This window comes from Bos taurus, chromosome 5 (genome assembly GCF_002263795.3).
Source record: "Bos taurus isolate L1 Dominette 01449 registration number 42190680 breed Hereford chromosome 5, ARS-UCD2.0, whole genome shotgun sequence".
NCBI classification, from domain to species: Eukaryota; Metazoa; Chordata; class Mammalia; order Artiodactyla; family Bovidae; genus Bos; species Bos taurus.
In genome coordinates, this window is record NC_037332.1 from 6,037,073 (window position 1) to 6,060,812 (window position 23,740).

Sequence of the window (23,740 nt, forward strand, 5' to 3'; positions counted from 1 at the left end):
GATGAAAGTGAAAGGGGAGAGTGAAAAAATTGGCTTAAAACTCAACATTAAAAAAACTAAGATCATGGCATCTGGTCCCATCAGTTCATGGCAAATAGATGGGGAAACAATGGAAACAGTGACAGACTTTTATTTTTGGGGGGGCTTCAAAATCACTGCAGATGGTGACTGCACCCATGAAATTAAGACGCTTGCTCCTTGGAAGGAAAGTTATGACCAACCTAGACAGCATATTAAAAAGCAGAGACATTACTTTGCAAACAAAGGACCATCTAGTCAAAGCTATGGTTTTTCCAGTAGTCGTGTACCGATGTGAGAGTTGGACTACAAAGAAAGCTGAGTGCAGAAGAATTGATGCTTTTGAACTGTGGTGTTGGAGAAGACTCTTGAGAGTCCCTTGGACTGCAAGGAGATCCAACCAATCAATCCTAAAGGAAATCAGTCCTGAATATTCATTGGAAGGACTGATGCTGAAGCTGAAATTCCATTACTTTGGCCACCTGATGTGAAGAACTGACTCATTGGAAAAGACCCTGATGCTGGGAAGGATTGAAGGCAGGAGGAGAAGTGGATGACAAAGGATAAGATGGTTGGATGGTGTCACTGACTCGATGGACATGAGTTTGAGCAAACTTAGGGAGCTGGTGATGGAGAGGGAAGCCTGGCATGCTACAGTCCATGGGGTCACAAAGAATTGGACTCGACTGAGCGACTGAACTGAATTGAACTGATATGTTACTTCTATATTCCTAATTTATCCTTCCCTTCCATCTTTCCCCTTTGGTTACCATAAGTTCCTTTCCTATGTCTCTGAGTCTCTGTTTTATAAATGAGGTTAATTTGTCACCAGTTTTTTTTTAGATTCCACATATAAGTAATAGCATATGGTATCTGTATTTGCCTGACTTACTTCACTTATGACAATCCCTAGGTCCATCCATGTTGCTGCACATGGCATCATTTCATTCTTTTAGTGGCTGAGAAGTATTCCACTGTATACATATACACCATCTCTTCTTTATCCATTCATCAGTAGATGGACATTTAGGTTGTAGAAATTTGTATCTTTTGACCATCTTCCTCCAATTCTGCCTTCCCTGACACCCTCCCACTTCTGATAACCACAAATCTAATCTCTTTTTCTTCGAGTTTAGTGTTTTGTTTTTCAAGATTCTGCATTTGAGTGAGATCATATAGTATTTGTCTCTCTCTGCCTGAGTTATTTCGCTTAGAATAATGCCCTCAAGGTGGATCCATGTTGTTATAGATGGCAGGCTTCCTTCATTTTTATGGCTGAATGATATTCTATTCTATGTATATACTGAATTTCTTTATCCATGCATTTGTGGACAGACATTTAGGTTTTTCCCATGTCTTGGCTGTTATAAATAATGCTGCTATGAACATGGGGATGCAGATACTCTCTTCAAGTTAGTATTTTTGCTTCCTTTGGATATATTCCTGAAGTGGATTTGGCTGGATCATATAGTAGTTCTATTTTTAAGTTTTGAGGATCCTCTATATTGTCTTCCCTGTGGCTGTACGGTTTACATTCTCACCAATAGTACCCAAGGGCTCCCCTTTCTCCACATCCTCACCGGAATTTTTCCTCTTATCCTTTGGATGAGGCTACTTTAACAGGCATAGGTGATATCACACTGTAGCTTTAATTTGCATTTCCCTAATGATGGGATGTTGAGCCTCTTTTCATGCACCTGTTGGCCTTTCATATATCTTTTCTTGAAAAATGTCTATTCAAGTCTTTTGCCCATCTTGTAACTGGATTACTTGGGTTTTTTCATTTAGGTTTTTTTGTTTTGGGGGAATTTTTTGGCTATTGAGTTGTGTAAGTTCTTCATATATTTTGGGTAATAACCCCTTATCAGATATCTGTTCACAAATATTTTTTTTCCCATTCCATGGTTGTCTTTTTACTTTGCTGATTATTTCTTTTGCTCTGAATAAGTTTTTTAGTTTTATGTAGCCCAACTTGTTTATTTTTGCTTAGGTGACATATCAAAATATTATTGCCAAAACCCATGTCAAGGAATTTTTTTCCCTCTGTTTTCTTCTAGGAGTTCTATGGTTCAGGTCTTACATTTAAGTCATTAATTCATTTTGAGTTAATTTTTGTGAGTGGTGTAAGATAGGAGCCTATTTTCACTATTTTATATGTGAATATCCAACTTTCCCAGCACTATTTATCAAAGAGACTGCCTTTTCTCCATTGAGTGGCTCTCTTTCAATGGCAACTAATTTCCCCTCCAACTACTTTTGACTACTTTAATGGGCAACTACTTTCCCCATTGCAATGATAATTCCTGTCCTTACTTAAGACTGAGACAGCTATTAAGTAACAAAATTAATTTAATTTAAAAAACCACAATATAAGAACAGATATAACAATTTAAAATGTAGCTATGGTAAATACTGTCATTAAAAAATGATAAAGAGCTAGGTAAGTTCCTCTGAAACCACTATTATTTAAAAAAAATTTTATTGGGATATAGTTGATTTATAATGTGTTGGTTTCAAGTGTGCAGCAAAGTAAATCAGTTATATATATATATATATATATATATATATATCCACTTGCTTTAAGATTCTTTTCCCATATGGGTTATTTCAGAGTATTGACTAGAGTTCCCTGTGCCATACAGTAGGTCCCTATTAATTATTTTATATATGCATGTGTGCTAAGTCTCTTCAGTCGTGTCTGACTCTTTGTGACCCTATGGACTGTAGTCCACCAGGCTCCTCTGTCCATGGGATTCTCCAGGCAAGAATACTGGAGTGGGTTGCCATGCCCCCCTCGAGGGGATCTTTCCAACTCAGGGATCAAACTTGTATCTTTTAAGTCTCCTGCATTGGCTTGTGAGTTCTTCACGACTAGAGCCACTGGGGAAGCCCATCTTATACATAGCAGTGTGTGTATGCCGGGCTTCCCCAGTGGCTCTAGTGGTAAAGAACCTGCCAGCCAGTGCAGGAGACTCAAAAGAACATGGGTTTGATCCCTGGGTTGGGAAGGTCCCCTGGAGGACGGCATGGCAACCCACTTCAGTATTCTTGTCTGGAGAATCCCATGGACAGAGTAACGTGGCAGGCTACAGTCCATAGAGTCACAAAGAGTTGGACACAGCTGAAGCAATATAGCACAGATGCATATTCAGTATTGGTATCCAAACTTTTCCATTCCCCCACTTTCCCCCCAGTTGCTATAAGTTTGTTTTTTACATCTGTGACTCTATTTCTGTTCTGTAAATAAGTTCAATTGTACCATTTTTTAAGATTCCACATATAAGCATATATATATATATATATATATATATATATATATGAGGACTGGAAAAGGTCAGTTTTCATTCCAATCCCAAAGAAAGGCAATGCCAAAGAATGCTCAAACTACCACACAATTGCACTCATCTCACACGCTAGTAAAGTAATGCTTAAAATTCTCCAAGCCAGGCTTCAGCAGTACGTGAACTGTGAACTTCCAGATATTCAAGATGGTTTTAGAAAAGGCAGAGGAACCAGAGATCAAATGACCAACATCTGCTGGATCATCGAAAAAGCAAGAGAGTTCCAGAAAAACATCTATTTCTGCCTTATTGACTATGCCAAAGCCTTTGACTGTGTGGATCACAATAAACTGTGGAACATTCTGAAAGAGATGGGAATAACAGACCACCTGACCTGCCTCTTGAGAAACCTGTATGCCCGTCAGGAAGCAACAATTAGAACTGAACATGGAACAACAGACTGGTTCCAAATAGGAAAAGGAGTACGTCAAGGCTGTATATTGTCGCCCTGCTTCTTTAACTTATATGCAGAGTACATCATTAGAAATGCTGGGCTGGAGGAAGCACAAGCTGGAATTGAGATTGCCAGGAGAAATATCAATAACCTCAGATATGCAGATGACACCACCCTTATGGCAGAAAGTGAAGAAGAACTAAAGAGCCTCTTGATAAAAGTGAAAGAGGGGAGTGAAAAAGTTGGCTTAAAGCTCAACATTCAGAAAACTAAGATCATGGCATCCAGTCCCATCACTTCATGGCAAATAGATGGGGAAACAGCGGCTGACTTTATTTTTCTGGGCTCCAAAGTCACTGCAGATGATGATTGCAGCCATGAAATTAAAAGACACTTACTCTTTGGAAGGAAAGTTATGACCAACCTAGACAGCATATTAAAAAGCAGAGACATTACTTTGTCAACAAAGGTCCGTCTAGTCAAGGCTATGGTTTTTCCAGTGGTCATATATGGATGTGAAAGTTGGACTATAAAGAAAGCTGAGCACCGAAGAATTGATGCTTTTGAACTGTGATGTTGGAGAAGACTCTTGAGAGTCCCTTGGACTGCAAGGAGATCAAACCAGTTCATCCTAAAGGAGATCAGTCCTGGGTGTTCATTGGAAGGACTGATGCTAAAGCTGAAACTCCAATATTTTGGCCACCTGATGCGCAGAGTTGACTCATTGGAAAGGACCCTGATGCTGGGAAAGATTGAGGGCAGGAGGAGAAGGGGACGACAGGGGATGAGATGGTTGGATGGCATCACTGACTCGATGGACGTGGGTTTGGGTGAACTCCAGGAGTTGATGATGGACCGGGAGGCCTGGAGTGCTGTGATTCATGGGTCGCAAAGAGTCAGACATGACCAAGCAACTGAACTGAACTGAACATATAAACAACTTCATATGATATTTGTCTGTCTGACTTACTTCAATCATTATGACAATCCATAGGTCCATCCATGTAGCTGCAAATCGTATTATTTCATTTTTTATGACCGAGTAATATTCCATTTTCTATATATGCCACATCTTTTTATCTGTTCCTCTGTCAGTGGACATGTAGGTTGCTTCCATGTATTGGCTATTGTAAATAGTGATGCAATGAACACTGGGGTGCATGTATCTTTTTGAATTATGTGAAACCACTTTAAATTTAGACAAATAACAGAGAATGACCTTAATAGCAAATCAGAGCATTCATGTATGCAGGTCTTCCTCTACATAGGAAAAATAGAGGATGATGAGTCTTGGAAATTAACGTTATGGTTGGATGTTCTCCCAGAGTGTGATGAGCAGAGAACCAAGAAAGGCACACCTATGCTACATCTGTTACACTGAAAATTGTGGCACTTGGTCAGTACTCAGTGAAGGTAGGTCCCTTTCTGCAAAGTATTTCCACGTCTCATTTTTTCACCCTATATATTGAAAAGAAAATCCCAAGGAATAAACTGTTATTGTACTGCTACATAAGAATCTTTACTCACTGAACCTGACTAGATGATTCTGTAGCTTGGTCTCTGCATCCTGAATATTCTGAGTTTGCACTCTCTCTGTGGAAATTGATCACGTATTCCTCTGGCCATTGAGCTGTGATAGGAAAGATTTTCCTGCCTGGAGTCCAAACTGAGCATGCGTCTGGCATAAACAAAGACCCATGACACTTTTTGTTTGTTGGTTGGTTTTGGCCATGCCAAATAGCTTATGGGATCTTAGTTCCCTGATCAGGGATTGAACCCATGCCCCTGTATGGAAGTGCCGAGTCCTAACCACAGGACTGCCAGGGAAGTGCGCCATGACACTGTCTGTGTAATGTCATTGGACTGACACTACTGACTGTTGATCCCTGTGTCCCCAGGGCTCAGTGGTGACATTTTGTACTACAAAGACACATGTGTGTGTGCATGCTAAGTTGCTTCAGTTGTGTCCAGATCTTTGTGACCCCAAGGACTTTGCTTGCCAGGCTCCCCTGTCTGTGGGATTCTTCAGGTAAAAGTACTGAAGTGGGTTGCCTTGCCCTCCTCCAGGGGATCTTCGTAACCCAGGGATCGAACCCAGGTCTCCGACATTGCAGGCAGATTCTTTACCAGCTGAGCCACAGGAAGCCCCAAAATATCTATTCCAGTGCTGAATTTGAGAGAATTTCAAAGAAAGTCTCATGGAAAGTCTCAGCTATGAGGTGTGGTTTCGAGAACCGACCTCTTTGTGTAAGCGAAAAGTGGTTAGAAGGGACATGAAGAAAGCAAAAGCATGACGTAACCATGTCACACAAAGGAGATAGGTCTCCAACAAACAGCATGTTGAGAAAGTGAAAGGAAATAGGGTTAATTAGATCTTCAAAGTTCAGATGACAGAGGATGCTGACCAGAAAGATTATAAATTTTAACTACAAACTATTCAAGAAACATTTGTTTCTTAAGAAGGAAAGAAACTATTGACAAGTAAAACTAATATAACTTTGCCTAAGACATGTTTTTCTGCCTTTACTTCAGGTTCCTTCATTTTGTGAAAAGGGGAGGAAAGCAAAATAAATATTTTTAAAGAACAAAACAAAAGAACCCAAAATAGAATGGCATTCTGGGTAAGCCAGAATACCTGCAACACAAATTTAAATAGATCCAGTATTTAATATCATTCCTAATATCTATATTAGAAATGTTCATTCAATAAACATTTATGAATTCCCTACCATATGCCAGACACTGAGGATACAATATTTACAAGACAGATATGACCTCTAACCTCATGGAACTTGCAGGCATTAAAAACATGATTGCATTTATTTTTACCTTTATAACTTTGTAAAAACTAAACAGATAACTCTTGAGATTTTTTTTGCTGGGTGTTGGAGATACAAAGATTGACATCCACAAGGAAGTGAAAGGTAAATCTACCTGGCTGTGACCATATTACATTAGTAAAACTTTCCCAGTTGTCACCCTTAATATCCAATACTGCTGTCTCCTTTGCCCTTTGAGTTGGAGATCAAATCATCATCTCAATCCACCTGCACCAATTACAAAGTACAGACACTTACCATTGAACACTAACGGAGGAACCTGTGACTTCTCCCACTGAGCGAAATTTCTCTGCCTTATCGAACCTCCGCTGACATGAAACAGGCCTCATCATTTCTGTTTCAGAAAGCAGAGAGCTGCCTTCTCTTTTATCTGTGAGTTTATAGAACCCATAAGATCTGAAAATCCTATTTTAGAATATGGCATGGTGAAGAACTGAACATAAAGTACCTGATCCAATAGCTCTCTGTCTAGGACTTGTCTTTATGTGTTAAGAAGAGATTTATTTTTAAAAATGAGCCCCCTTATGGTTTAAGCTTCTTTAAGGCAATGTAGAGACAAAGGTAAGCTGATCACCCTGCCCTCAGGAAACATCAGAGGGACTGCTGCTTAGTCATCAGACAAACACAAAAGACATTCAGGTAACTAAGATCATAGCATCTGGTCCCATCACTTCGTGGCAAATAAATGGGGAAACAGTGGAAACAGTGACAGACTATTTTTGGGGGCTCCAAAATCACTGCAGATGGTGACTGCAGCCATGCAATTAAAAGATGCTTGTTCCTTGGAAGAAAAGTTATGACCAACCTTGACAGCATATTAAAAAGCAGAGACATTACTTAGCCAACAAAGGTCCGTCTAATCAAAGCTATGGTTTTTCCAGTAGTCATGTGAGAGTTGGACTATAAAGAAAGCTGAGTGCCAAAGAACTGATGCTTTTGAACTGTGGTGTTGGAGAAGACTCTTGAGAGTCCCTTGGACTGCAAGGAGATCCAACCAGTCTATCCTAAAGGAAATCAGCCTTGAATATTCATCGAAAGGATTGATGCTGAAGCTGAAACTCCATTATTTTGGTCACTTGATGGAAAGAGCTGACTCACTGGAAAAGACCCTGATGCTGGGAAAGATTGAAGGCAGGAGAAGAAGGGGATGACAGAGGATGAGATGGTTGGATGGCCTCACTGACTCAATGGACATGGGTTTGAGTAAGCTCTGGGAGTTGGTGATGGACAGCGAGGCCTGGAGTGCTGCAGTCCATGCGGTTGCAAAGAGTCAGACACGACTGAGGGACTGAACTGAACTATCCCTCTCAAGTCCACCCCTCTAGAAATAGATCAGGACATTCTCAAAGCACATGTTCCTCCACTGATGTGTACTGAGAACTTTTCGATTTCTGCCAATTTTGGAGCTATATAATGATTAATTGTACCGATTAGCTGACAATCATCACATCAGGAAATCCAACTGCCAGTATTGGTAATGAGACAGCAAAAATTTGAGATACATTGTTTTTATGTCATTTTGGTCATAAATAACCTAAGAAATTCACTCCGGTCTCCTCCAACTAAAAGTATAAAATTCAAATATTATTTCCTAAAAGATTCCATGGACACCCAAATTTAGAAATGTGTGTTTAAATAAAATAAAAAATTTTAAAACAAATGTTCCATGGATTGCTTTTATTAAAAATTGGTGGAATCAAGAGATAAAAGTGATCCATGCATGATGTGCCTATAAACTGGCTTTCTGAAAGCAAAAACAAAGAGGAAATTCTGATTTGAAGTCTTTGTTGACTTCTTTAGTATAAACACTCCCACCATGGCCAATTTCAAGCTACCAGTCTGAAATCACAGAACATACAGTTGGGGAGAGATGTGCCCAGTCAGCATGCCCAGTCAGCTCTCAAGAGCCTGGATAAGCCAGCTCCAGAAATCAACGGTTGTCACCTGAGGGAAAAAATAAATATTCATGTCTGACTCTTTGCGACCCCATGGACTGGAGCCCACCAGGATCCTCTGTCCATGGGAATCTCAGACAAGAATACTGGAGTGGGTTGCCGTTCCCTCCTCCAGGGGATCTTCATGCCCCAGGGATTAAACCTGGGTCTCTTGCATTGCAGGCAGATTCTTTACCATCTGAGCAATCAGGAAAGCCCCAAATATTAATTTACTTTCTGTCAAACAGCCCAAAGACTACATCGTTTCTGGTGTAGTTCCTAGAATATCCAATTTGGAGAATTATTCTTAATGTTGGTTTTAATACTTTATGAAACTAAACATTCCTTTTATAAATCTTTTCAGTGCTTCACACTTTGATGTGATTTAGGTTTAAATATGGCAACCAATTTTCCATAATGAGAAATATAAAGATGTGAATGTTTATTAGTAAGACAATGACATTAAAAAGATTTGTGCTACTTGTCAGTAAAAACGTTTCTATTCCTTCGGTTGAAGTAAATTTATAGCCCTCTCCGTGACTGTCCACCAGATGGCAGACATTTTGCAGCCACTTTGCAAAAAAGGCATATTTGCATTTCTGCAAGGCCAAACTATACTTTTTGAAGATGTTAAAGGAAATAACGAGCACATTTGATTAAGCAACAACACATGCGGGAGCACATTTGCAATTTGGATTGTTCTCTTAATTTTCCCCTTCCAGTCCACACCTCTCTCTGGGGTTCCAGAGGGTATTATCCAACCAATTGTTCCTGGCATTTTCATTCATGGAAGTATGTGAATTTGAACATGGCTAAACTGAACTTTTGGGAGACTTCCTATTGGTCCCTGGTGGGCCGCTGGCTAAGACTCCACGCTGCCAATGCAGGGGGTCCGGGTTCCACCCGTGGTCAGGGAACTAGACCCCACATGCCTCAGCTGAGTTCACACGCGGCCAGTAAAGACTGTGCATGCCACAACTGAGACTCAGCACTGCTGATAAATTATTTCATTAACATTAGAAAAACCCTGAACTTTTTGATCTTTTCCTCTCTTCCAATTCTGCTTTTCTTTCAGCCTTTTCTTCCAGCTGCTCATCCCAGAAACCTAGAAATTATCCTTGATAATTTCACTCTTGTTACCTTCCACATCTAAGTGTTAGTTGCTCAGTTGTGTCTGACTCTTTGAGACCCCATGGACTGTAGCCCCACAGGTTCCTCTGGCCATGGGATTCTCCAGGCAAGAATACTGCAGTGGGTTGCCATTCCCTTCTCCAGGGGATCTTCCCAACCCAGGTCTCCTGCATTGCAGGCAGGTTCTTTACGGTCTGAGCCACCACAGAAGCCTCTGGCATCAAATCCTCTTGATTCTCATCTATCATCTTTCCTGGAGATGACTGCCACAGCCTCCTAATTCATCTTCCTTCTTATATCCTCCACACAACAGAAGCAGCATTGTTTTAAATATGTAAATCTGAGAACTTGTTATCCTCCTTTTTAAATCCTTCAATGGCTTCTGTCAACTTAAAATTTTTTTCTTTCGCTATTGACTTTTTTCCTTTAAAGTGATTTATTTTTTTACTTACTGTGGTAAAGTCTCAGAAAGGACTAGTAAATGTGAGCAGGTAAAAGTCACAATAATGAATTACAATGTCCCCCTGGATACAGCTACTTGGTTTGGGGCGTACTGCAAGTGATCTCCACAGAAAATAAACTGTTGCTTCACTGTCCTTGGACTCACCATCCACATGCCACGCATTACAGGAAAATTATCTGCTTGTCTACCTCAGGAAAATGAAAGGCAGATCTTAAGATCTCTTGAAAGAAATTGTGATAGGAACTTTGATATGATGGTTAGATCTGAAGACAAGAATATTAAGTGCTTCTGACTAGAAGAGGTTGAGATAGACCTGCTTCAGCCCCGCGGGGAGGGCTCTTCAATGTTTTGGCTATCTGCAGCTGTGTAACACACCGCCTCAGCTGCATAGCGTGGAGCAGTGGTCTGTACCTAATTATTATCTCTTACAGTGTTGGGGCTGACGGGACTTCAACCCCCTAGTCTCTCGGCGGGGTTGAAGTCAGACAGCTGTGGCTGGGGTCATTCTGAGGCTTCCTCATCCACGTGTGTGTGGGAGGATGTGGGCTGTTGGCGGGGACCTTAGCGGGGCTTTTGCCTGGAACACGTACACATGGCCTCTCTATGTGGCCTGGGCTTCCTCAAAACCACTGATGCGAGAACACAAAAGTCCTGCCACTTTGGCCCAACCGACTTGGACAGCTACGGCTTCCTAGGTGATGCTGGTGGTAAAGAACCTGCCTGCCAATGCAGGAGACAGAAGAGACGCGGGTTTGATCCCTGGGTCAGGAAGATCCGTTGGAACGGGGCATGACAACCCACTCCAGGATTCTTGCCTGGAGAATTCCATGGACAGAGGAGCCTGGTGGGCTGTAGTCTATAGGCCGACACAGAGTCAGACACGACTGAAGCGACTTAGTCTGCACACACACGGGGCAGCTATGGAGAGTCATCCTAGCTCCAGAGCTCCCTGGGGCATTGACCAAGGCTGTCATTGAGGCTGAATCACAATTTGACTTCTCCTTCATCCACTCCAGCTTCCTTCCTTCCCCTTCTCTTCCCTTCCATGGGTGTTAATACACAGGCACTCCTTAATAAATGTCATGCACATGTCCTCAGTTTGAGTCAGTTCCTGGGGAACCCAGCTTGCAACAACATGGGGCCGTAAACTCAGGAGGGAAGTCTAGCTAGAGAGAGCTAAATGAGCTGTAACCAATGAGCACAGCCAGTGTTGGTGCCAGAACTTTCAACTGGGTGCCTTGTGAGCAGTGTTCTCTTCTGTGTGTGTATATGTGTTTACATGGGGAGGGGTGGAAGAAACGAATTCACTTTGGGGACTTATTTTGAAGTTGCTTATATACAAGTGTACTACGACTTAGATTGTATATTTATCTTTAGGGTTTATCTGGGAGCTGATGGAGGTGTGGGGATGAGAAGAAAGTTCCCTGCATGCACTTAGACATCCCCTCACCTCAGCTCCTCTTAGGATTGCCATCCGAGGTTGGCTGAAAGAGTTGAGACATTCTCCCGAAAGTCTTGTGAAGAACTGCGGCCCTTGGCATTGGTGCTGGTGTTCTGTGGCCAGAGATGAACAAGAGACTCATCATGGGGCAGATCTAGGGCCTGCTAGAGGCACAGGAATCACTGCATTCCCTGCCTGGACTAGCATCGTCCAGTAGAAGGATTCACTTGATCACTTTAAGAAGTTTGTTGTTCTACAAACAAAATGCTGGAGAGGGTTTGGGAGAAAGGGAACCCTCCTACACTGTTGGTGGGAATGTACATTGGTGTAGCCACTATGGAGAAGAGCTTGGGAATACCTTAAAAAACTAAAAATAGAGCTACCATATGATCCTGCAATCCCATTCTTGGGCATATATCTGGAGAAAATCGTAATTCTAAAGGATACATGCACCCCGACGTTCATCGCAGCATGATTTACAATAGCCAGGACATGGAAGCAACATAAATATCCGTCTACAGAGGAATGAATAGTGAACACGGTGATGGCATATTACTTAGCCATTAAAAGGAGTGAAATATGACATTTGCAGAGACAGGGGTGGACCTAGAACGTTTTGCAAAGCAGAAATAGAGTCACAGATGTGGAAGACAAACTCAGGCTTACCAAGGGGGGAAGGTGGGGCAAGATTAATTGGGAGATTGGGACTGACACAAACACCCTGCTAGGTAACTAGTGAGAAACTATCGTACAGCACAGGGAGCTCCACTCAGCGCTCCGTGGTGCACATATGGAGATACATATGCGTGTATACATGTGCTGCGCTTCGTCTCTCAGTCACGTCCAGCTCTTTGTGACCCCACGGACTGTAGCCTGCCAGGCATTCTCCAGGCAAGAATACTGGAGTGGGTTGCCATGCCCGCCTCCAGGGGATCTTCCCAACCCAGGGATCCAACCCAGGTTTCCCACATTGCAGGCAGATTCTTTACCATCTGAGCCCCTAGGGAAGCCTGTATATATACAAATGTATATGTATAACTGACCACTTTGCTGCGCAACTAACAGAACATTGTAAAGCAACTATAGTCCTATAAAAATTAATAATAATTGTAAAAGAAACTTCTTGGAGACTGGGAATCTACCAAAACTCAGAGCATCAAAACCCATTATCTCCCAAGTATTAGCATGGCTTACTCTTTCTTTTTCTTTTAGGTTATTGCCAAATATCACCTTTCAAAGAGGCTTCCTTGACCATTAATTTTATTTAAACTAGCACCTCTATAATTCTCTCCCTCTATACTGCTTTTATTTTCATCATGTTGCTTCCAACCACCAGACACAATTTTCTGTATTTACTTGTTTATTGACTATCTGTCTCATGAGAATCTAGTTCTAGAAGGGGAACAAATTGGTCTATTTTTTTTTTTTTATTACTGTCTACTGAGAACCATGCAATAGCAACAACTTAACAGATATTTGTTGATTGAAAGATATTTGTTGATCAAAGATTTCAACTGTCTTAAATTCTAGAGAAGGAGTTGTAGATGGTGAATATCTTCTGCCCCGTGGTTTGGAGAACAGATGAAATTGGAGACTTGAAGGGAAAGTGGAGACCCAGGATGGAGAGCCTCTTCTGCTTTCTGCCTGCTGCTGGGGAACCTGGTTCCAGTCAGCTGTCAAGGTCCTGCCACGTCGTTGCCCTTGGGTTCTGTGAGACAGTCTCGTTCCTCATAACACATTCCGTTCTTCCTCCTCTGTTTCAGCTGGGTCTGTATCAACTGCCACCAAAGATTCTAACAAACAAACTTTGAGAAAGTACGTTTTAGCTTTGCCTTTTTCTCTCAAACTGCCCCTGACATTTTTCAGAAAAGCAAAGAGAAAGAGATGTTCTTTCTTCTCTTATAAAGAATTAGGCGCATGTTACTGATAAGCACTTCAGTAACATGAAGGTCAGGGTTAGGGTTTTGTTTGTGTTGGCTTGGTCTCTGCCACTCCACGAGGGCATGCAGGATCTTAGTTCCCAAACTGGGATTGAACCCGTGTCCTCAGCAATGCAAATGTGGCATTCTAACTCCTGGACCACCAGAGAATTCCCAAGGTATTTCTGATAAAGGCTTGAATCTAGGATGTTCACAAAAGTACCAGCCTTACTTTCTTTTCAGTTTGGAGATACCTGTAAAAACATATAATCTTGTGTTGTGTTCTGCTACTATAAAACTGTCTCTGCAAGATATTTATACAAAGGAATCTTTTTTAAATTTATTTTAATTGGAGGCTAATTACAATACTGTAGTGGTTTTGCCATACACTGACACGAATCAGCGATGGATGTACATGTGTTCCCCATCCTGAACCCCCCTCCCACCTCCCTCCCCATCCCATCCTTCTGGATCATCCCAGTGCACCAGCCCTGAGCGCCCTGTCTCATGCATTGAACCTGGACTGGCGATCTATTTCACATATGATAATATACATGTTTCAATGCTATTCTCTCAAATCATCCCACCCTTGCCTTCTCCCACAGATTCCAAAAGACTTCTTTACATCTGTGTCTCTTTTGCTGTCTTGCATATAAGGTCATCGTTACCATCTTTCTAAATTCCATATATATGCATTAGTAAACTGTATTGGTGTTTTTCTTTCTGGCTTACTTCACTCTGTATAATAGGCTCCAGTTTCATCCACCTCATTAGGACTGATTCAAATGCATTCTTTTTCAAAGGAATCTTTTAAAGACAGACAGACTTGCAGAAAGATTGCTTTTGTGTCCTCTGAAGTTTCCCTGCAACCTCCAACAGTCTGCAGTTCTAATTGGTTATCTTAATAATTTGCTTCCCTAGTAATTATTTTAAAACTGATATCTCTACTTTTTAAAAGGCAATGAGATATTTATGAGGTTTCTCTGTCAAGCCAGGAGAAGAGTTTTAGAACGTCCTTTTTCCTCCCTTTGTGCACAAATGAACAGCACATCTGTTACTCTTTTCTCACTCAAACAAAAAGGTGAGTGCTTCTGTCTCATTATCTGGGACTAGTCAGGGCTTCAACTACTTCCAGTTTCAAACTCATTCTTATCACTAACATCCAGTTTATTTTAATGTTGGGAAAAATATTTGAATCCCGTGGGTCTTTATTTCCCAAACAATATTAAAAGATGAGTGTTTTCATTCCTGGAGTATAAAATTACTTCTTATCAGGATCCTAGGGGTCGAGCATGACTGCTACTTAAAGAAAAAAATAATTTGATTTTTGAGGTCTCTTTGGGAAGCAGGAAACACTCTGTAGAATCCGTTTGTGGGGAAAGCAAACTCACTTTTGGTTGCACATCCAAATATCTTACCTGGTGTGCTTGAATGGTGTCTCCTGGGTTTTAAACATCTGCTTGGTTCTAGGTTGTTTGTACAGGCCTGGGCACCAAAAAGCGAGGAAGGAGACTAACACGTTGCTGGTGAATTGCAACCTTGCATCTTTGATGAAATTGGGCCAGGGTCTCCCTTAAACTAAAGATGCCTGCTGCTGCTGCTGCTGCTAAGTCACTTCAGTCGTGTCCAACTCTGTGCAACCCCATAGACGGCAGCCCACCAGGCTCCCCTGTCCCTGGGATTCTCCAGGCAAAGATGCCTAGGATTTCTCAAATGTGTGGGGTTTTTTGCCATGTTTGTGCAAAAAAAAAAAAAGGAGTTTTATAATCTCTGTTTTTTATGCTCTTGGTCAATACTGATTCACCTACCTAATCACATTATGCCAGGCAATTAAGGCACAAAACATTGATATATATTATATATAATATACATATAAACATTGTAATATGTAATATATATACTATATATAAAAACACTGTAATATGTAACATATTACATATGTTATATACATATGGGGAAATATTGGGATATATATTATATCACAAAGGTAATCTGATTCACAGGCTCTGATTTCTTCATTTGCTTCTAATCCTTACAGAGCACTCTCTTCACTTTTCCCAATTTGCTAAGAAGTGATATTTCTTTCCTTAATTGCTTTTCTAAATTAACTTTTGGGTTCTGAATGCAGTTTATTTAATAACAGCTTGTAGTTCAGTTCAGTTCAGTTGCTCAGTTGTGTCTGACTCTTTGTGACCCCATGGACTGCAGCATCCCAGGCCTCCCTGTCTATCACCAACTCCCAGAGCTTACTCAAACTCATGTCCATCATGTCGGTGATGCCATCCAACCATTTCATCCTCTGCTGTCCCCTTCTCCTTCTGCCTTCAATCTTTCCCAGTATCAGGGTCTTTTCAAATGAGTCAGTTCACATCAGGTGGCCAAAATATTGGAGTTTCAGCTTCAGCATCAGTCCTTCCAGTTAATATTCAGGGCTGATTTCCTTTAGGATGGACTGGTTGGATCTCTTTGATGTCCAAGGGACTCTCAAGAGTCTTCTCCAACACCACAGTTCAAAAACATCGGTTCTTCGATGCTCAGCTTTCTTTATAGTCCAACTTTCACATCCATACGTGACTACTGGAAAAACCATAGCTTTGACTAGATGGAATTTTGTCAGCAAAGTAATGTCTCTGCTTTTTAATATGCTGCCTAGGTTTGTCATAGCTTTTCTTCCAAGGAGCAAGCGTCTTTTAATTTCATGGGTGCAGTCACCATCTGCAGTGATTTTGGAGCCCCCCAAAATAAAGTCTGTCTCTGCTTCCACTGTTTCCCCATCTATTTGCCATGAGGTGATGCGAATGGATGCCATTTTCTTAGTTTTCTGAATGTTGAGTTTTAAGCCAACTTTTTCACTCTCCTCTTTCACTTTCATCAAGAGGCTCTTTAGTTCTTCTTTGCTTTCTGCCATAAGGTTGGTGTCATCTGCATATCTGAGGTTATTATTTCTCCCAGCAATCTTGAGTCCAGCTTGTGCTTCTTCTGGTCTGGCATTTCTCGTGACGTACTCTCCATATAAGTTAAATAAGCAGGGTGACAATATACAGCCTTGACATACTCCTTGCCTGATTTGGAACCAGTCTGTTGTTCCATGTCCAGTTCTAACTGTTGCTTCTTGATCTGCATACAGATTTCTCAGGAGGCAGGTCAGGTGGTCTGGTATTCTCATCTCGTGAAGAATTTTTCACAGTTTGTTGTGATCCACACAGTCAAAGGCTTTGGCATAGTCAATAAAGCAGAAGTAGATGTTTTTCTGGAACTCTCCTGGTTTTTCAATGATCCAACAGATGTTGGCAATTTATCTCTGGTTCCTCTGCCTTTTCTAAATCCAGCTGGAACATCTGGAAGTTCACAGCTTATGTATTGTTGAAGCCTGGCTTGGAGAATTTTGAGCATTATTTTTCTAGTTTGTGAGATGAGTGCAATTGTGTGGTAGTTTGAACATTCTTTGGCATTGCCTTTCTTTGGGATTGCAAACTGACCTTTTTCAGTCCTGTGGCCACTACTGAGTTTTCCAAATTTGCTGGCACATTGAGTGCAACATTTTCAGAGCATCATCTTTTGGGATCTGAAATAGCTCAACTGGAATTCCATCACCTCCACTATGTAGTTTGTAGTGATGCTTCCTAAGGCCCACTTGACTTCACATTCCAGGATGTCTGGCTCTAGGTGAGTGATCACACCATTGTGATTATCTGGGTCCTGAAGATCTTTTTTGTATAGCTCTTCTGTGTATTCTTGCCACCTCTACTTAATATCTTCTGCTTCTGTTATGTTCATACCATTTCTGTCCTTTATTGAGCTCATGTTTGCATGAAATGTTTTCTTGGTATCTCTTTTTCTTGAAGAGATCTCTAGTCTTTTTCATTCTATTGTTTTCCTCTATTTCTTTGCATTGATCACTGAGGAAGTCTATCTTATCTCTTCTTGCTATTCTTTGGAACTCTGTGTTCAAATGCATATATCTTTCCTTTTCTCCTTTGCCTTTCACATCTTGTCTTTTCTCAGCTATTTGTAAGCCTTCCTCAGACAGCCATTTTGGTTTTTTGCATTTCTTTCTCTTGGGGATGGTCTTGATCACTGCCTCATGTACAGTGTCACGAACATCCATCCATAGTTCTTCAGGCACTCTGTCTATCAGATTTAATCCCTTGAATCTATTTGTCACTCCCACTGTATAATCGTAAGTGATTTGCTTTAGATCATACCTGAATGGTCCAGTGGTTTTCCCTACTTTCTTCAATTTAAGTCTGAATTTGGCAATTAGGAGTTCATGATATGAGCCACAGGCAGCTCCTGGTCTTGTTTTTGCTGACTGTATAGAGCTTCTCCATCTTTGGCTGCAAAGATTATAATCAATCTGATTTCGGTATTGACCATCTGGTCATGTCCATGTGTAGAGTCTTCTCTTGTGTTGGTGGAAGACAATGTTTGCTATGACCAATGCGTTCTCTTGGCAAGACTCTGTTAGCCTTTGACCTGCTTCATTTTGTATTCCAAGGTCAAATTAGTATTCCAAGGCCAAATGACAGCTTGTAGCTTCCTATATATTTATATGCCATCAGCAGTTAGGTACCCATTTATTGAAGCTTCTCTTAACCAGTGCCTCATTTAGGCATGAAGTCTCTGGACAATTCCCTTGGGGTTTTTTTTTCCCTCCTTTAAAAAAAATGTTTTCCAATTATTGGATTCTCAAGGCCACATAGCTAGTAGATGAGAAAGCCAAAGTTCAAACCAGGCATTCTCTTTCTTGGCCTGGAACCTCAGTCAGTATAGCGTTTTTATAGAAGAGTGGACAGGGAATGAGCATGAGGCAAAACACTGCGGACAGGGCAGAGGCTCCAGTGCGCTTGTTCTCAACACCAGTCCAGGGCTCCTCATGGAGCAGGCGGGGTACTGTTCCCACCGCGTCTAAACTATACTGCTCACTGCAGGACAGGCCAATAACTGAGATATGAGTTCTTGGGGCAAGGAATACCGACTTCATTCCAAAAGCCCAGCTAACCAAGAAGATGGTGGGCTCATGCCCCAAAGAACCATCTTGCCAGCGTCAGAATTCAGACTCCTTTTATACTAAAAGGGGAGGAAGTAAAGTCAAACACTTCCTGGTTCCCATCAGCCTCCAGAGGGGATGTGTTAATTTCTTCCTCCCTACAGTCATTCACGAGTGGGCCTGTTAAAGATGTTTCCTGTGAGCTAAACAAAGGTATTTTAGCTTAATGCTCATTACCTGGGAGGCAGAGTTCCCAGAGATTGGCCATTATGTATAACTTAAGCTTATAGGCAACATCTCTCTAGTGATTAACTTGTAATAGAATACAAAATATTCTTCCCTATTACAGTACCATAGTCACATCAATTTATACCATAGTTAAATCTTCAAACTTTATTTTTGTACACCTTTGGGTCCTCATGAAAATGGAATTTTTGGGTAACATATTTTTCCAAAGTTCCCAAAGTAGTGCATACAGGTTGGTATCCTTCTCCCAAGCTGGGAAACACACCCGTGAGCATGTGCACAAAATCCATATGTTGAAGCCCTGATCCTCAGAATGATGGAGCTGGAGATGGGCCTCTAGGAAGTCATTAGGTTAGATGAGGTCACAAGATGGGGTTCTCATGACTGAATGAGTGTCCTTATAAGAAGGGGCCAGAGAGCAGGCTACTAGCCTCTGCATATGAGGGCACAGCAAGAAGCCAACCAGCTGAAAACCATCAAGGGGGCCCTATCCAGACACCAAATCCACTAGCACCTTGAACTTGAACTTCCTGGTCTCTACAACTGTGAGAAATAAATGTCTGTTATTTAAGCCATCTCACCTATGGTATTTTAACTCCCAGATAGACTGAGACAATAAGAAAATTGAGTATTTAGATTTAGAAATGCATTTTCCCACAGAAAAATGGATTTAAATAGTAATTCACTTCTGAGGGGAGGCCACTAACTGAATTCATAATGGAGTGGAAAGAGCAAGTATTTTTAAATGAAATGACAATGTTTTAAAAAACTGTGGCAATTTTTTTTTTCCAATGAAACAGGAAAAATAGGCATTAGTCTGTGGGTCAGGAGCCGTGGGTTCAGTCTTCTGCTCTTTGTGGTCTGGCTGTGTGAATTTAACCAGGTCATTTTACCCCTCCAGCCTTCAATTTCTTCATTTGTAAAATTAAAGAGTGAAAGAGGTTACAGTAAAAAGCATACTTTAAAAAGTGTCCTTCCCATTCCTATACCCACTTGAAGGAACTGAAGGAAGCTAATTAGAGAAGGAAACTCTACTACACTGTGGCTATGAAAGGCCCTAACCTCATACACAATCTCTGAAGAACATTATCCACAAACAGCATCACTATAAGTCAATTAGCAGAGAAGCCGGGTTCTGATGTTCCTGGAAAAATGCAACCTATGGAGATAAAATGGAGGCACCTCTAATTCTACCCGACTTCCCTGGTTGCTCAGACGGTAAAGTGTCTGCCTACAATGCGGGAGACCCAGGTTCAATCCCTGGGTTGGGAAAGTCTCTTGGAGAAGGAAATGGCAACCCACTCCAGTATTCTTGCCTGGAGAATCCCATGGATGGAGGAACCTGGTAGGCCACAGTCTATGGGGTCGCAAAGAGTCGGACACGACGGAGCGACTTCACTCTCACTTAATTTTACCCAGTTTACAGAAATGAGAGCTTCAGAGGATGAGGTGGGTTTCAGGAAAGAGAGCAAACCTCTTGCTTTGAGTCATTTCCTTACTAAAGGTCTCCAGGAAGTAATGGCATGTCCAGAAATTCTATTTAGGATAGGTTAGAGGCTGCATACTGGTTAGAAGATAAGCCTTAAAACTGATTTTATAAAGCTGCTGCTGCTGCTAAGTTGCTTCAGTCGTGTCCGACTCTGTGCGACCCCAGAGACGGCAGCCCACCAGGCTCCCCCATCCCTGGGATTCTCCAGGCAAGAACACTGGAGTGGGTTGCCATTTCCTTCTCCAATGCACGAACGTGAAAAGTGAAAGTGAAGTCGCTCAGTCATGTCCGACTCTTAGTGACCCCATGGACTGCAGCCTACCAGGCTCCTCGGTCCATGGGATTTTCCAGGCAAGAGTACTGGAGTGGGGTGCCATTGCCTTCTCCGGATTTTATAAAGCACAGTATATCAATCAGACTGAGGAAATGTCAAAGGTCACCATTAAAGAATTTGGGATGAGGACACTGATGAAATTATGGGGTGAGCAATTCCCCAGGTAACCTTCGGCTCTGCCATTGCTGAAAATAATGGGATAGAAGGAGGAATGCTTGAATAAAGGAGACATTTCTTGTTATTTTTTCTTCTAAGAAACTACTTGGAGAATAGTATAGGGAAAGTGCTGAAGACTCAAGCTCAGAGCAGCTGATAGCTATGCCATCCTTCCTGTCTCACTTGGTGTCCCTCGAGTGCCCAGAGTGGGGAATTGGGACCACGGAAGCCTCAAAGTTAATGTACATCATGGTTAATTCCCGTCTAGTGGCTGGACGGAGAGTTTTGCAGGTTTTGGCAGGGCCCAGTAACATAATTCTTACTGGTACACTGAGGCCAGAGTTCCGGCTCTGTCAGGGTTACCCCTTTGGCAACTGGCGTGAGCAACTGCCCAGATACTATTCTCTTTCTGTGGCTGAGCAGTGGATGGAAATTGGTTTAACCTTGTTTCTTGTGAGACCTCTGACAGCTAGCTGAAACTTCGGTGATTCTGACAAAACCACAGCTCTGGCTGAAAACCAAGATGAAAACCCACTGGAGCTATCCAATGAGAACACAACCTACTCTGGGAAAGGGGGGTACAAGGACACCCTCGGGGACACAGGTCTACCTGGAGAGTTATATTGAGCATTGAGCAAAAAACAAATCCTTCTGACAAGAATTGCAGCTGATTAAGAACTACTGGGGAAAAGCAGAGTCTGAACTGAGAACCACCTATACCACCGCCCTGAGATTGTTGGATAACTAATGCCATAGCCAATGCGGCTGATCCAGAGAGTGATCTTTCATCTGAAAATGGAGACTACTTCCATAAGGTGATGACCAAAAACAAACTATAGATGATTCCCAAGGAGCTTCCCAGAAGGCATTAGATATGAACATGGAATCAGATCAGATCAGATCAGTCGCTCAGTCGTGTTCAACTCTTTGCGACCCCATGAATCGCAGCACACCAGGCCTCCCTGTCCATCACCAACTCCCAGAGTTCACTCAAACTCACGTCCATCGAGTCAGTGATGCCATCCAGCCATCTCATCCTCTCTCTAACCCCTTCTCCTCTTGCCCTCAATCCCTCCCAGCATCAGAGTCTTTTCCAATGAGTCAACTCTTCACATGAGGTGGCCAAAGTACTGGAGTTTCAGCTTTAGCATCATTCCTTCCAAAGAACACCCAGGACTGATCTCCTTCAGAATGGACTGGTTGGATCTCCTTGCAGTCCAAGGGACTCTCAACAGTCTTCTCCAACACCACAGTTCAGAAGCATCAATTCTTCGGCGCTCAGCCTTTTTCACAGTCCAACTCTCACATCCATACATGACCACAGGAAAAACCATAGCCTTGACTAGACAAATCTTTGTTGGCAAAGTAATGTCTCTGCTTTTGAATATGCTATCTAGGTTGGTCATAATTTTCCTTCCAAGGAGTAAGTGTCTTTTAATTTCATGGCTGCAGTCACCATCTGCAGTGATTTTGGAGCCCAGAAAAATAAAGTCTGACACTGTTTCCACTGTTTCCCCATCATTTCCCATGAAGTGATGGGACCGGATGCCATGATCTTTGTTTTCTGAATGTTGAGCTTTAAGCCAACTTTTTCACTCTCCACTTTCACTTTCATCAAGAGGCTTTTTAGTTCCTCTTCACTTTCTGCCATAAGGGTGGTATCATCTGCATATCTGAGGTTATTGATATTTCTCCCTGCAATCTTGATTCCAGCTTGTGTTTCTTCCAGTCCAGCGTTTCTCATGATGTACTCTGCATATAAGTTAAAGAAGCAGGGTGACAATATACAGCCTTGACGTATGCCTTTTCCTACTTGGAACTGGTCTGTTGTTCCACGTCCAGTTCTAACTGTTACTTCCTGACCTGCATACAAATTTCTCAAGAGGCAGGTCAGGTGGTCTGGTATTCCCATCTCTTTCAGAATTTTCCACAGTTTATTGTGATCCACACAGTCAAAGGCTTTGGCATAGTCAATAAAGCAGAAATGCAACCTACTCACTCAATCGACCTTGGGATGGCTCTTAGCTCTTCTGTAGTTTACTGTGAAATCCTGAGTAACCCAGAGTTCGCCTGCATACTGGCTGAAACCACTTTTGGTGAAGCCATGATGGAATCTGACGTACTGAATGAAGACTCAGACAAAAACACCCTCATCACACAACAGCTTAGAGACAATCTAACACTATGGACCTCAGACAATGCAGGAGAAGAATGTGAAGTGCAGAGGGGACAGAAAGCTAAATGGATACAGTGTCATCTTTTTTTCCTTCAAGAAAACTTGTTACACATCTCCATTGCTCATTCCACTTGGATTCTCTACAGCAAAGAAACCCATTCAGTATATGGAACTACTGAAATTTTACGATGTATGGACTACACTTCTTAGAGTAAGTATTTTACTTACATGGATCAATCTCATGACCATCTCTTCTTTAGATGTAAATGATATGCATTAAGTGTTGTATGGAATAAAATGGGCATTTTAAAACTAGGAATAAGTGGAATGTAAGACAGACTTTCACTGACTCCCAGAACCACTCCCAGAAGGAGAAATGATTCTGAGTCAGGCAGTTCTCTGCTCTGGTCAACAGGTGGCAGCAGAGTAGCTTGGATGCCAACTGAAACAAAGGGTGGAAATCGATACTCAGGATAAAGGCAGGCTTTGGGTGAATGTGTGGGGAGACAGTGTGACTGGTGGTTTATATTTGAAAACCTCTTAACTCTAAACTGTTCATTGGTTGAAGCGAAGAACATTTCCAGGTACAACTAAAAGTTGGTTTCCTCCCTGTAAAGTGGATATAAAAGTGGTATCTGAGCTTCCCTGGTGGCACAGTGGTAAAGAATCTGCCTGCCAGCGCGGGAGATGTGGGTTCCATCCCTGGTTTGGGAAGATCCCACATGCTGCAGAGCAACTAAGCGCATGCCCCACAACTCCGGAGCCTGTGCTCTAGAGCTGCGGAGCCTCAGCCACCGAAGCTCTCACTTCCTAGCGCCTTTGCTCCACAAGAGAAGCCACCACAGTGAGAAGACCGCTTGCTGAAGCA

General features: G+C 42.0%; 1 protein-coding gene and 1 non-coding gene across 2 annotated transcripts in view; both read right to left on the minus strand.

The window, feature by feature from the left end:
- Window positions 1-23,740, minus strand: part of LOC132345377 (uncharacterized) — a 164,751-nt gene that overhangs the window by 26,977 nt on the left and 114,034 nt on the right. The gene's annotated exons all lie outside the window — the stretch shown is intronic.
- LOC112446854 (U7 small nuclear RNA) lies at window positions 6,362-6,420 on the minus strand. The gene has a single exon (XR_003034940.1). It is a non-coding gene; the product is annotated as a U7 small nuclear RNA (small nuclear RNA).